Genomic DNA, 15,779 nt, shown 5'->3' on the forward strand with positions numbered 1-15,779 from the left:
AATCCACCTCGATCATATTGTAGTGGTGCTTAGGCAAAGCCCTTCGTCGATAGCAACATCATCACTGTCATCACGCTATCATGCTGACGGAACTCTCCCGTGAAGCTCTGCTGGATCGGAGTTCGTGGGACGTCATCGAGCTGAATGTGTGCTGAACTCGGAGGTGCCGTGCGTTCGGTACTTGGATCGGTCGGATCGTGAAGACGTTCGACTACATCAACCACGTTCTCATAGCGCTTCCACTTACGGTCTACGAGGGTACGTGGACGATACACTTCCCTCTCGTTGCTATGCATCACCATGATCTTGCGTGTGCGTAGGAATTTTGTTGAAATTACTACGTTCCCCAACAGTGGCATCCGAGCTAGGTTATTGCGTAGATGTTATATGCACGAGTAGAACACATGTGAGTTGTGGGCGATACAAGTCATACTGCTTACCAACATGTCATACTTTGGTTCGGCGGTATTGTTGGATGAAGCGGCCCGGACCGACATTACACGTACGCTTACGCGAGACTGGTTCTACCGATGTGCTTTGCACACAGGTGGCTGGCAGGTGTCAGTTTCTCCAACTTTAGTTGAACCGAGTGTGGCTATGCCTGGTCCTTGCGAAGGTTAAAACAGCACTAACTTGACGAACTATCGTTATGGTTTTGATGCGTAGGTAAGAACGGTTCTTTCTCAGCCCATAGTAGCCACGTAAAACTTGCAACAACAAAGTAGAGGACGTCTAACTTGTTTTTGCACGGCATGTTGTGATGTGATATGGTCAAGACATGATGCTATATTTATTGTATGAGATGATCATGTTTTCTAACAAAGTTATCGGCAACTGGCAGGAGCCATATGGTTGTCGCTTTATTGTATGCAATACAATCGGCCTGTAATTGCTTTACTTTATCACTAAGCGGTAGCGATAGTCGTAGAAGCAATAGTTGGCGAGACGACAACGATGCTACGATGGAGATCAATGTGTCGCGCCGGTGACGATGGTGATCATGACGGTGCTTTGTAGATGGAGATCAAAGGCACAAGATGATGATGGCCATATCATATCACTTATATTGATTGCATGTGATGTTTATCCTTTATGCATCTTATTCTGCTTTGTTTGATGGTAGCATTATAAGATGATCTCTCACTAAATTTCAAGGTAAAAGTGTTCTCCCTGAGTATGCACTGTTGCCAAAGTTCATCGTGCCGAGACACCACATGATGATCGGGTGTGATAAGCTCAACCTTCATCTACAACGGGTGTAAGACAGTTTTGCACACGCAGAATACTTGGGTTAAACTTGACGAGCCTAGCATATGCAGATATGGCCTCGGAACACTGAGACCGAAAGGTCGAGCGTGAATCATATAGTAGATATGATCAACATAGTGATGTTCACCATTGAAAACTACTCTGTTTCACGTGATGATCGGACATGGTTTAGTTGATATGGATCACGTGATCACTTAGATGATTATAGGGATGTCTATCTAAGTGGGAGTTCTTAAGTAATATGATTAAATTGAGCTTTATTTATCATGAACTTAGTCTTGATAGTATTTGCATATCTATGTTGTAGATCAATAGCTTGCGACATAGCTTCCTATTTATTTTGATATGTTCCTAGAGAAAATAAAGTTGAAAGATGTTAGTAGCAATGATGCGGATTGGATCCGTGATCTGAGGATTATCCTCATTGCTACATAGAAGAATTATGTCCTTGATGCACCGCTAGGTGACAGACCTATTGCGGGAGCAGATGCACATGTTATGAATGTTTGACAAAGCTCGGTATGATGACTACTTAATAGTTTAGTGCACCATGCTTTACGGCTTAGAACCGGGACTTCAAAAACGTTTTGAATGCAATGGAACATATAAGATGTTCTAAGAGTTGAAATTGGTATTTCATACTCATGCCCGTGTCGAGAGGTATGAGACCTATGACAGTACTTTGCCTACAAGATGGAGGAGAATAGCTCAACCAGTGAGCATGTGCTCAGATTGTCTGAGTACTACAATCGCTTGAATCAAGTGGGAGTTAATCTTCCAGATAAAAAGGTGATTGACAGAGTTCTCTAGTCACTATCACCAAGTTACTGGAACTTCGTGATGAACTATAATATGCAAGGGATGACGAAATTAATTCCCAAGCTCTTCACGATGCTCAAATCGGCGAAGGTAGAAATCAAGAAATAGCATCAAGTGTTGATGGTTAACAAGACCACTAGTTTCAAGAAAAGGGCAAAGGGAAAGAAAGGGAACTTCAAATAAGAATAGCAAGCAAGTTGCTGCTCCCATGAAGAAGCCCAAAGCTAGACCCAAGCCTAGAACTAAGTTCTACTACTGCAAAGTAAATGGTCAATGGAAGTGGAACTGCCCTAGATACTTGGTGGATAAAAAGGATGGCATAGTGAACAAAGGTCTATTTGATATACATGTTATTGTTGTGTACTTTACTAGTGTTTATAGCAAACCCCTCAGTATTTGATACTGGTTCAGTTGCTAAGAGTAGTAACTTGAAACGGGAGTAGCAGAATGAACAGAAACTAGTTAAGGGTGAAGTGACGATGTGTGTTGGAAGTAGTTCCAAGATTGATATGATCATCATCGCACACTCCCTATACTTTCGGGATGAGTGTTGAACCTAAATAAGTGTTATTTGGTGTTTGCGTTGAGCATGAATATGATTTAATCATGTTTGTTGCAATACGATTATTCATTTAAATTAGAGAATAATTGTTGTTCTGTTTACATGAATAAAACCTTCTGTGGTCATACACCCAATGAAAATGGTTTGTTGGATCTCGATCATAGTGATACACATATTCATAATATTGAAGCCAAAAGATGCAAAGTTAATAATGATAGTGCAACTTATTTGTGGCACTGCCGTTCGGGTCATATTGGTGTAAAGCGCATGAAGAAACTCCATACTGATGGACTTCTGGAATCACTTGATTATGAATCACTTGGTACTTGCGAACCGTGCCTCATGGGCAAGATGACTAAAACACCGTTCTTCGGAACAATGGAGCGAGCAACAGATTTGTTGGAAATCATACGTACTGATGTGTGTGGTCCGATGAATATTGAGGCTCGCGGGTATCTTTATTTTCTCACCTTCACAGATGATTTGAGCAGATATGGGTATATCTACTTAATGAAACATAAGTCTGAAACATTTGAAAAGATCAAAGAATTTCGGAGTGAAGTGGAAAATCATCGTAACAAGAAAATAAAGTTTCTACGATCTAATCGTGGAGGAGAATATTTGAGTTACGAGTTTGGTCTACATTTGAAACAATGTGGAATAGTTTCACAACTCACGCCACCCGGAACACCACGGCGTAATGGTGTGTCCGAATGTCGTAATCATACTTTACTAGATATGGTGCGATCTATGATGTCTCTTACTGATTTACTGCTATCATTTTGGGGTTATGCTTTAGAGACGGCTACATTCACATTATAAAGGGCACCGTCTAATCCATTGAGATGACACTGTATGAACTATGGTTTGGCAAGAAACCAAAGCTGTCATTTCTTAAAGTTTGGGGTTGTGATGCTTATGTGAAAAAGTTTCAGCCAGATAAGCACAAACCTAAATCGGAAAAGTGCGTCTTCATAGGATACCCAAAAGAAACTGTTGGGTACACCTTCTATCACAGATCCGAAAGACAATATCTTTATTGCTAAGAGTGGATCCTTTCTAGAGAAGAAGTTTCTCTCGAAAAAAGTGAGTGGGAGGAATGTAGAACTTGACAAGGTAATTGTACCTTCTCCCGAATTGGAAAATAGTTCATTACCGAAATCAGTTCTAGTGATCTCTACACCAATTAGTGAGGAAGCTAATAATGATGATCATGAAACTTCAGATCAAGTTACTATCGAACTTCGTAGGTCAACCAGAATACGTTCCGCACCAGAGTGGTATGATAATACTTTCTGGAAGTCATGTTACTAGACCATGACGAACCTACGAACTATGAGGAAGCGACGATGAGCCTAGATTCTGCGAATTGGCTTGAGGCCATGAAATCTAAGATGAGATCCATGTATGAGAACAAAGTATGGACTTTGATTGACTTGCTCGATGATCGGTGAGTCATTAAGAATAAATGGATCTTCAAGAGGAAGACGGACGCTGATAGTAGTGTTACTATCTACAAAGCTCGAATTGTCGCAAAAATGTTTTCGACAAGTTCAAGGTGTTGACTACGATGAGATTTTCTCACTCGTATTGATGCTTAAAAGTCTGTTCGAATCATGTTAGCAGTTGCCGCATTTTATGAAATCTAGCAAATGGATGTCAAAACTGTATTCCTTAATGGATTTCTTAAAAGAAGAGTTGTATATGATGCAACCAGAAGGTTTTGTCGATCCTAAAGGTACTAACAAAGTGAGCAAGCTCCAGCGATCCATCTATGTACTGGTGCAAGCATCTCGAAGTTGGAATATATGCTTTGATAAAGTGATCAAAGTATATGGTTTTATACAGACTTGCGGTGAAGTCTGTATTTACAAGAAAGTGAGTGGGAGCACTACAACATTTCTGATAAGTATATGTGAATGACATATTGTTGATCGTAAATAATGTAGAATTTTCAGGAAAGCATAAATGAGTGTTTTGAAAAGAGTTTTTTTTCAAAAAAAACCTCAGTGAAGCTACTTACATATTGAGCATCAAGATCTATAGAGATAGATCAAGACGCTTGATATATTTTCAATGAGTACACACCTTGACAGGATTTTGAAGTAGTTCAAAATGGAACAGTCAAAGAAGGAGTTCTTGCCTGTGTTGTAAGGTGTGAAGTTGAGTAAAGACTCAAAACCTGACCACGACAGAAAATAGAAAGAGAATGAAAAGTCATTCCCTATGCCTCAGTCATAGTTTTTATAAAGTATGCTATGTTGTTTACCAGTCCTATTGTATACCTTAGCATCTTTCTGGCAAGGGAGTACAATAGTGATCTAGGAGTAGATCACTGGACAGCGGTCAAAATTATCCTTAGAGGACTAAGGAAATATTTCTCAGTTATGGAGGTGATAAAAGAGTTCGTCGTAAAGAGTTACGTCGATGCAAGCTTTTCACACCGATCTAGATGACTCTAAGTCTCGATCTAGATACATATTGAAAGTGGGAGCAATTAGCTAGAGTAGCTTTGTGCAAAGCATTGTAGACATAGAAAATTTTCAAAATACATACGGCTCTGAATGTGGCAGACCCGTTGACTAAATTTCTCACAAGCAAAACATGATCACTCTTTGGGTGTTAATCACATAGCGATGTGAACTAGATTATTGACTCTAGTAAACCCTTTGGGTATTAGTCACATGGAGATGTGCACTAATCACATAAAGATGTGAACTAGATTATTGACTCTAGTGCAAGTGAGAGACTGAAGGAAATATGCCCTAGAGGCAATAATAAAGTTGTTATTTATATTTCCTTATATCATGATAAATGTTTATTATTCATGCTAGAATTGTATTAACCGGAAACTTAGTACATGTGTGAATACATAGACAAACAAAGTGTCACTAGTATGCCTCTACTTGACTAGCTCGTTGAACCAATGATGGTTATGTTTCCTGACCATAGACATGAGTTGTCATTTGGTTAACGGGATCACATCATTAGAGAATGATGTGATTGACTTGACCCATTCGTTAGCTTAGCACGATGATCGTTTAGTTTGTTGCTATTGCTTTCTTCATGACTTATACATGTTCCTATGACTATGAGATTATGCAACTCCCGAATACCGAAGGAACACTTTGTGTGCTACCAAACATCACAACGTAACTGGGTGATTATAAAGGTGCTCTACAGGTGTCTCCGATGGTATTTGTTGAGTTGGCATAGATCGAGATTAGGATTTGTCACTCCGATTGTCGGAGAGGTATCTCTGGGCCCTCTCGGTAATGCACATCACTATAAGCCTTTGCTACCTCTTGAGCACTGCGTTGGTTTTCCCCGAAGAGGAAGGGATGATGCAGCAAAGTAGTGTAAGTATTTCCCTCAGTTTTTAAGAACCAAGGTATCAATCCAGTAGGAGGCTACGCGCGAGTCCCTCGTACCTGCACAAAACAAATAAATCCTCGCAACCAACGCAAATAGGGGTTGTCAATCCCTATAAGGCCACTTACGAGAGTGAGATCTGATAGATATGATAAGATAATATTTTTGGTATTTTTATGATAAAGATGCAAAGTAAAATAAAGTCAAAGTAAATAGCAAAGGAAATAACTAAGTAGTAGGAGATTAATATGATAAAGATAGACCCGGGGCCATAGGTTTCACTAGTGGCTTCTCTCGAGAGCATAAGTATTCTACGGTGGGTGAACAAGTTACTGTTGAGCAATTGACAGAATTGAGCATAGTTATGAGAATATCTAGGCATGATCATGTATATAGGCATCACGTCCGAGACAAGTAGACCGACTCCTGCCTGCATCTACTACTATTACTCCACTCATCGACCGCTATCCAGCATGCATCTAGTGTATTAAGTTAAAGACAGAGTAACGCCTTAAGCAAGATGACATGATGTAGAGGGATAGACTCATGCAATATGAAGAAAACCCCATCTTGTTATCCTCGATGGCAACAATACAATACGTGCCTTGCTGCCCCTATTGTCACTGGGAAAGGACACCGCAAGATTGAACCCAATGCTAAGCACTTCTCCCATTGCAAGAAAGATCAATCTAGTAGGCCAAACCAAACTAATAATTCAAAGAGACTTGCAAAGATAACCAATCATACATAAAAGAATTCAGAGAAGATTCAAATATTATTCATAGATAGACTTGATCATAAACCCATAATTCATCGGTCTCAACAAACACACCGCAAAAAGAAGATTACATCGAATAGATCTCCACAAGAGAGGGGGAGAACATTGTATTGAGATCCAAAAAGAGAGAAGAAGCCATCTAGCTACTAACTATGGACCCGTAGGTCTGAGGTAAACTACTCACACTTCATCGGAGGGGCTATGGGGTTGATGTAGAAGCCCTCCGTGATCGATGCCCCCTCCGGCGGAGCTCCAGAACAGGCCCCAAGATGGGATCTCGTGGATACAGAAAGTTACGGCGGTGGAATTAGGGTTTTGGCTCCGTATCTGATAGTTTGGGGGTACATGGATATATATATAGGAGGAAGGAGTACGTCGGTGGAGCAACAGGGGGCCCACGAGGGTGGAGGGCGCGCCTGGGGTAGGCAGGCGCGCCCCCTACCTTGTGGCCTCCTCTCTTGTGCCTTGACGTAGGGTCCAAGTCTCCCAGGTCTTATTCGTTGAGAAAATCACGTTCCTGAAGGTTTCATTCCGTTTGGACTCCGTTTGACATTCCTTTTCTTCGAAACCCTTAAACAGGCAAAAACAGCAATTCTGGGCTGGGCCTTCGGTTAATAGGTTAGTCCCAAAAATAATATAAAAGTGGATAATAAATCCCAATAATGTCCAAAACAATAGATAATATAGCATGGAGCAATAAAAAATTATAGATACGTTGGAGACGTATCAAGCATCCTCAAGCTTAATTCCTGCTCGTCCTCGAGTAGGTAAATGATAAAAACAGAATTTTTGATGCAGAGTGCTACTTGGCATAATTTTAATGTAATTCTTCTTAATTATGGTATGAATATTCAGATCCTAAAGATTCAAGACAAAAGTTCATATTGACATAAAAATAATAATACTTCAAGCATACTAACTAAGCAATTATGTCTTCTCAAAATAACATGGCCAAAGAAAGTTCATCCCTACAAAATCATATGGTTTAGTCATGTTTCATTTTCGTCACACAAGAATGCTCTCATCATGCACAACCTCGATGACAAGCCAAGCAATTGTTTCATACTTTAGTAATCTCAAACCTATAAACTTTCACGCAATATATGAGCGCGAGCCATGGACATAGCACTATGGGTGGAATAGAATATAATGAGGGGGGTTATGTGGAGAAGACAAAAAAGGAGAAAGTCTCACATCAACGAGGCTAATCAATGGGCTATGGAGATGCCCACCGATTGATGTTAATGCAAGGAGTAGGGATTGCTATGCAACGGATGCACTAGAGCTATAAATGTATGAAAGCTCAACAAAAGAAACTAGTGGGTGTGCATCCAACTTGCTTGCTCACGAAGACCTAGGGCACTTGAGGAGGCCCATTGTTGGAATATACAAGCCAAGTTCTATAATGAAAAATTGCCACTAGTATAAGAAAGTGACAAAACAAGAGACTCTCTAACATGAATATTAAGGTGCTACATTGAAGCACAAGTGTGGCAAAGAATAGTAACATTGTCCCTTCTCTCTTTTTCTCTCATTTTTTTGGGCCTTCTTTTTTATGGCCTTTTCTCTTTTTTATATATTCCTCACTTGGGGCAATGCTCTAGAAAATGATGATCATCACACTTCTATTTATTTACAACTCAATGATTACAACTCGATACTAGAACAAAAGATGACTCTATATGAATGCCTCCGGCGGTGTACCGGGATATGCAATGACCAAGAGTGACATGTATGAAAGAATTATGAACGGTGGCTTTGCCACAAATACTATGTCAACTACATGATCATGCTAAGCAATATGACAGTAATGAATGTGTCATGATGAACGGAATGATGGAAAGTTGCATGGCAATATATCTCGGAATGGCTATGGAAATGCCATAATAGGTAGTATGGTGGTTGTTTTGAGGAAGATATAAGGAGGTTTATGTGTGAAAGAGCGTATCATATCACGGGGTTTGGATGCACCGGCGAAGTTTCCGCCAACTCTCAATGTGAGAAAGGGCAATGCACGGTACCGAAGAGGCTAGCAAGGATGGAAGGGTGAGAGTGCGTATAATCCATGGACTCAACATTAGTCATAAAGAACTCACATACTTATTGCAAAAATCTACAAGTCATCAAAAACCTCGGTACTACGCGCCTGCTCCTAGGGGGATAGATTGGTAGGAAAATACCATCGCTCGTCCCCGACCGCCACTCATAAGGAAGACAATGAAATAACACCTCATGTTTCAAATTTGTTGCATAACATTTACCATACGTGCATGCTACGGGACTTGCAAACTTCAACACAAGTATTTCTCAATTTCACAACTACTCAACTAGCACGACTTTGATATTATTACCTCCATATCTCAAAACAATCATCAAGCATCAAACTTCTCTTAGTATTCAAAACACTCTTAAGAAAATTTTACAAACTTTGAATACCTAGCATATTAGGATTTTAAGAAAATTACCATGCTATTAAGGCTCTCGAAATAATCTAAGTGAAGCATGAGAGATCAATAGTTTCTATAAAACAAATCCACCACCGTGCTCTAAAAGATATAAGTGAAGTACTAGAGCAAAATTATATAACTCAAAAGATATAAGCGAAACACATAGAGTATTCTAACAAATTCCAAATCATGTATGGCTCTCTCAAAAGGTGTGTACAGCAAGGATGATTGTGGTAAACTAACAAGCAAAGACTCAAATCATACAAGACGCTCCAAGCAAAACACATATCATGTGGCGAATAAAAATATAGCTCCAAGTAAAGTTACCGATAGAAGTAGACGAAAGAGGGGATGCCTTCCGGGGCATCCCCAAGATTTGGCTTTTAGGTGTCCTTAGATTATCTTGGGGGTGCCATGGTAATCCCCAAGCTTAGTCTCTTTCCACTCCTTGTTCCATAATCCATCAAATCTTTACCCAAAACTTGAAAACTTCACAACACAAAACTTAAAGTAGGAAATCTTGTGAGCTCCGTTAGCAAAAGAAAACAAAAGACCACTTCAAGGTACTGTAATGAACTCATTATTTATTTATATTGGTGTTATACCTACTGTATTCCAACTTCTCTATGATTTATAAACTATTTTACTAGCCATAGATTCATCAAAATAAGCAAACAGCACACGAAAAACAGAATCTGTCAAAAACAGAACAGTCTGTAGTAATCTGTAGCTAGCGCAAGATCTGTAACCCCAAAAATTCTAAAATAAATTTCTGGACCTGAGGAATTTATCTATTAATCATCTGAAAAAAGAATTAACTAAATATCACTTTCCAAATAAAAATGGCAGCAGTTCTCGTGAGCGCTAAAGTTTCTGTTTTTTACAGCAAGTTCAACAAGACTTTCCCCAAGTCTTCCCAACGGTTCTACTTGGCACAAACACTAATTAAACACAAAAAACACAACCAAAACAGAGGCTAGATAAATTATTTATTACTAAACAGGAGCAAAAAGCAAGGAATAAAAATAAAATTGGGTTGCCTCCCAACAAGCGCTATCGTTTAACGCCCCTAGCTAGGCATAACAAGCAAGAATAGATCTAGGTATTGCCATCTTTGGTAGGCAATACATAAGTGGCTCTCATAAATGATTCATAAGGTAATTTAATTTTCTTGCTAGGAATGTGTTCCATGCCTTTCCTTAATGGAAATTGGAATATAATATTTCCTTCCTTCATATCAATAATTGCACCAATCGTTCTAAGGAAAGGTCTACCAAGAATAATAGGGCATGAAGGATTGCAATCTATGTCAAGAACAATAAAATCTACGGGCACATAATTCCTGTTTTCAAAAATAAGAACATCATTAATTCTTCCCATAGGTTTCTTAATAGTGGAATCCGCAAGGTGCAAGTTTAGAGAGCAATCATCAAAATCATGGAAACCTAACAAATCACACAAAGTTTTTGGAATCGTGGAAACACCAACACCCAAATCACATAAAGCATAGCATTCATGATCTTTAATTTTAATTTTAATAGTTGGTTCCCACTCATCATAAAGTTTTCTAGGTATAGAAACTTCCAATTCAAGTTTTTCTTCATAAGATTGCATCAAGGCATCAACGATATGTTTAGTAAACGCTTTATTTTGACTATAAGCGTGAGGAGAATTTAGCACGGATTGCAACAAGGAAATACAATCAATCAAAGAGCAATTTTCATAGTTAAATTCCTTGAAATCCATAATAGTGGGTTTAGCAACATCTAAGGTTTTAATTTCTTCAAACCCACTTTTTTCAAATTTAGCATCAAGATCAACAAATTCCGAATTCTTAGAACGCCTTCTAGGTAAAGGTGGATCATATTCAGTCCCATCATTATCAAGATTCATATTGCAAAACAAAGATTTAATAGGGGACACATCAATAACTTTTAGATCTTCATCATTATTTTCATAGGAACTCAGTTTAGCGGCCATCTTATTAACTAAGGTAGCCTGCCTATCTGAAATTTCAGCAGTTGATCTTAAACCATCGAATTCTTTAGACATATCATCAAGCTCTTTATTCATAAAACTCATAAAACTTTTCTGTTCTTTAAGCTCGTTTCTGAAGAAACTATTATGTTCAAATTGCAAGACCATGAAACTCCTGACATTGCTTTCGATTTCTTCTAATCTTTTAAGGTGAAGGTCACCAAATTTAGGTAGAGCCATCGTGACAAGCAAGAGAACTAACACACAAGCAAACAAAAAGCAAGCGGGCAAAAAGAGGCAAATAGAGAAAGAGAGGGAGGATAGAGAGAGAGAGGGCAAATAAAACGGCAAGGGTGAAGTGGGGGAGAGGAAAACGAGAGGCAAATGGCAAATAATGTAATGTGGGAGATAAGGGTATGTGATGGGTACTTGGTATGTTGACTTTTGCGTAGACCTCCCCGGAAGACCTCCCCGGCAACGGCGCCAGAAATCCTTCTTGCTACCTCTTGAGCACTGTGTTGGTTTTCCCCGAAGAGGAAGGGATGATGCAGCAAAGTAGCGTAAGTATTTCCCTCAGTTTTTGAGAACCAAGGTATCAATCCAGTAGGAGGCAACGCGCGAGTCCCTCGTACCTGCACAAAAAAAATCCTCGCAACCAACGCAAATAGGGGTTGTCAATCCCTATAAGGCCACTTACGAGAGTGAGATCTGATAGATATGATATAGATAATATTTTTAGTATTTTTATGATAAAGATGCAAAGTAAAATAAAGGCAAAGTAAATAGCAAAGGAAATAACTAAGTAGTAGGAAATTAATATGATAAAGATAGACCTGGGGGCCATAGGTTTCACTAATGGCTTTTCTTGAGAGCATATGTATTCTACGGTGGGTGAACAAATTACTGTTGAGCAATTGACAGAATTGAGCATAGTTATGAGAATATCTAGGCATGATCATGTATATAGGCATCACGTCCGAGACAAGTAGACCGACTCATGCCTGCATCTACTACTATTACTCCACTCATCGACCGCTATCCAGCATGCATCTAGAGTATTAAGTTAAAGACAGAGTAACGCCTTAAGCAAGATGACATGATGTAGAGGGATAGACTCATGCAATATGAAGAAAACCCCATCTTGTTATCCTCGATGGGAAAAATACAATACGTGCCTTGATGCCCCTACTGTCACTGGGAAAGGACACCGCAAGATTGAACCCAAAGCTAAGCACTTCTCCCATTGCAAGAAAGATCAATCTAGTAGGCCAAACCAAACTGATAATTCGAAGAGACTTGCAAAGATAACCAATCATACATAAAAGAATTCAGAGAAGATTCAAATATTGTTCATAGATAGACTTGATCATAAACCCATAATTCATCGGTCTCAACAAACACACCGCAAAAAGAAGATTACATCGAATAGATCTCCACAAGAGAGGGGGAGAACATTGTATTGAGATCCAAAAAGAGAGAAGAAGCCATCTAGCTACTAACGATGGACCCATAGGTCTGAGGTAAACTACTCACACTTCATCGGAGGGGCTATGGTGTTGATGTAGAAGCCCTCCGTGATCGATGCCCCCTCCGGCGGAACTCCGGAACAGGCCCCAAGATGGGATCTCGTGGATACAGAAAGTTACGGCGGTGAAATTAGGGTTTTGGCTCCGTATCTGGTCGTTTGGGGGTACATGGATATATATAGGAGGAAGGAGTACATCGATGGAGCAATAGGGGGCCCACGAGGGTGGAGGGCGCACCTGGGGTAGGCAGGCGCGCCCCCCTACCTCGTGGCCTCCTCTCTTGTGCCTTGACATAGGGTCCAAGTCTCCCGGGTCTTGTTCGTTGAGAAAATCACGTTCCCGAAGGTTTCATTCCGTTTGGACTCCGTTTGATATTCCTTTTCTTCGAAACCCTAAAACAGGCAAAAAAAAACAGCAATTCTGGGCTGGGCCTCCGGTTAATATGTTAGTCCCAAAAATAATACTAAAGTGGATAATAAAGCCCAATAATGTCCAAAACAGTAGATAATGTAGCATGGAGCAATCAAAAATTATATACGTTGGAGACGTATCAGCCTTGCAAGCAATGCAACTAATGATTTAGCTGTGGGATAGTGCATTGTGGAATGAGTAAAGAGACTTGCCGGTAACAAGATTGAAATAGGTATTGAGATACCGACGATCGAATCTCGGGCAAATAACATACCGATGACAAAGAGAACAATGTATGTTGCTATAAGTGAAGGAAATATGCCCTAGAGGCAATAATAAAGTTATTATTTATTTCCTTATATCATGATAAATGTTCATTATTCATGCTAGAATTGTATTAACCGGAAACATAATACATGCGTGAATACATAGACAAACAGATTGTCACTAGTATGCCTCTACTTGACTAGCTCGTTGATCAAAGATGGTTATGTTTCCTAACCATAGACATGAGTAGTCATTTTATTAATGGGGCCACATCATTAGGAGAATGATGTGATTCACATGACCCATTCCGTTAGCTTAGCACACGATCGTTTAATATGTTGCTATTACTTTCTTCATGACTTATACATGTTCCTATGACTATGAGATTATGCAACTCCCGTTTACCGGAGGAACACTTTGTGTGCTACCAAACGTTACAACGTAACTGGGTGATTATAAAGGTGCTCTACAGGTGTCTCCCAAGGTACTTGTTGGGTTGGCGTATTTCGAGATTAGGATTTGTCACTCCGATTGTCGGAGAGGTATCTCTGGGCCTCTCGGTAATGCACATCACTTAAGCCTTGCAAGCATTGCAACTAATGAGTTAGTTGCGGGATGATGTATTACGGAACGAATAAAGAGACTTGCCGGTAACGAGATTGAACTAGGTATTGAGATACCGACGATCGAATCTCGGGCAAGTAACATACCGATGACAAAGGGAACAACGTATGTTGTTATGCGGTTCTGACCGATAAAGATCTTCGTAGAATATGTAGGAGCCAATATGGCATCCAGGTTCCGCTATTGGTTATTGACCGGAGAATGTCTCGGTCATGTCTACATAGTTCTCGAACCCGTAGGGTCCACACATTTAACGTTACGATGAAAGTTTTATTATGAGTTTATGTGCTTTGATGTACCAAAGGTTGTTCGGAGTCCCGGATGTGATCACGGACATGAGAGGAGTCTCGAAATGGTCGAGACATGAAGATTGATATATTGGAAGCCTATGTTTGGATATCGGAAGTGTTCCGGGTGAAATAGTGATTTTACCGGAGTACCGGAGGGGTTACCGGAACCCCCCCAGAGGCTATTGGGCCTTATGGGCCCAAGTGGAGGAAGGGGAGAGGCGGCCAAGGGGCAGCCGCGCGCCCCTCCCCCCCCAAGTCCGAATTGGACAAGGAGGGGGGCCGGCGCCCCCCCCCTTTCCTTTCCCCTCTCTCCTCCTTCCCCCCAAGTCCTAATCCAACTAGAAAAAAGGAGGGGAGTCCTACTCCCGGTGGGAGTAGGACTCCTCCGGTGCGCCTCCTCCTATGGCCGGCCGCACCCCCCTTGCTCCTTTATATACGGGGGCAGGGGGGCACCCCATAGACACAACAATTGGTCATTGATCTTTTAGCCGTGTGCGGTGCCCCCCTCCACCATAGTACACCTCGATAATACTGTAGCGGTGCTTAGGCGAAGCCCTGCATCGGTAGAACATCAACATCGTCACCATGCCATCGTGCTGACAAAACTCTCCCTCAGCACTCGGCTGGATCGGAGTTCGAGGGACATCATCAAGCTGAACGTGTGCTGAACTCGGAGGTGCCATACGTTCGGTACTTGATCGGTCGGATCGTGAAGACATACGACTACATCAACCGCGTTGTGCTAACGCTTCTGCTTTCGGTCTACGAGGGTACGTGGACAACACTCTCCCCTCTCGTTGCTATGCATCACCATGATCTTGCGTGTGCGTAGGAATTTTTTTGAAATTACTACGTTCCCCAACAGTGGCATCCGAGCCAGGTTTTATGCGTAGATGTATATGCACGAGTAGAACACAAGTGAGTTGTGGGCGATATAAGTCATACTGCTTACCAGCATGTCATACTTTGGTTCGGCGGTATTGTTGGATGAAGCGGCCCGGACGACATTACGCGTACGCTTACGCGAGACCGGTTCTCACGACGTGCTTTGCACAAAGGTGGCTGGCGGGTGACAGTTTCTCCAACTTTAGTTGAACCGAGTGTGGCTACGCCCGGTCCTTGCGAAGGTTAAAACAGCACCAACTTGACAAACTATCGTTGTGGTTTTGATGCGTAGGTAAGATTGGTTCTTGCTTAAGCCCGTAGCAGCCACGTAAAACTTGCAACAACAAAGTAGAGGACGTCTAACTTGTTTTTGCAGGGCATGTTGTGATGTGATATGGTCAAGACATGATGCTAAATTTTATTGTATGAGATGATCATGTTTTGTAACTGAGTTATCGGCAACTGGCAGGAGCCATATGGTTGTCGCTTTATTGTATGCAATGCAATCGCCCTGTAATGCTTTACTTTATCACTAAGCGGTAGCGATAGTCG

The sequence above is a fragment of the Triticum urartu genome, chromosome 5, assembly GCF_003073215.2.
Source record: "Triticum urartu cultivar G1812 chromosome 5, Tu2.1, whole genome shotgun sequence".
Classification (NCBI taxonomy): Eukaryota; Viridiplantae; Streptophyta; class Magnoliopsida; order Poales; family Poaceae; genus Triticum; species Triticum urartu.